Source organism: Penaeus monodon, chromosome 30 (genome assembly GCF_015228065.2).
Source record: "Penaeus monodon isolate SGIC_2016 chromosome 30, NSTDA_Pmon_1, whole genome shotgun sequence".
In the NCBI taxonomy this organism is placed as follows: domain Eukaryota; kingdom Metazoa; phylum Arthropoda; class Malacostraca; order Decapoda; family Penaeidae; genus Penaeus; species Penaeus monodon.
The window spans coordinates 14,423,605-14,423,873 of NC_051415.1; positions in this window are offsets into that span (position 1 = coordinate 14,423,605).

The following is a 269-nucleotide window of genomic DNA, read 5'->3' on the forward strand; positions in this document are numbered from 1 at the left end:
GAATAAAAGTTAAATCAATTTCTATTCTGATAAAAAGAGCTGTTAAAATGTAAAAAAAAAAGTGAAATATTTATTTAACGAAAAAAATGCCAACAGCATCGGGTGTTCCCAGGCGGTCACCCACCAAAGTACTACCCCCCCCACGCTGCTTACTTCGTGACGTAGAGGAAGGTGCTTTCACGGGAGATCGTTGGCAATTGAAAAATCCCCTTAACCGTTTTAATCAGTCCTCCGCTTTTTCATCATTTAAATAGAATTAATTAGGGTTT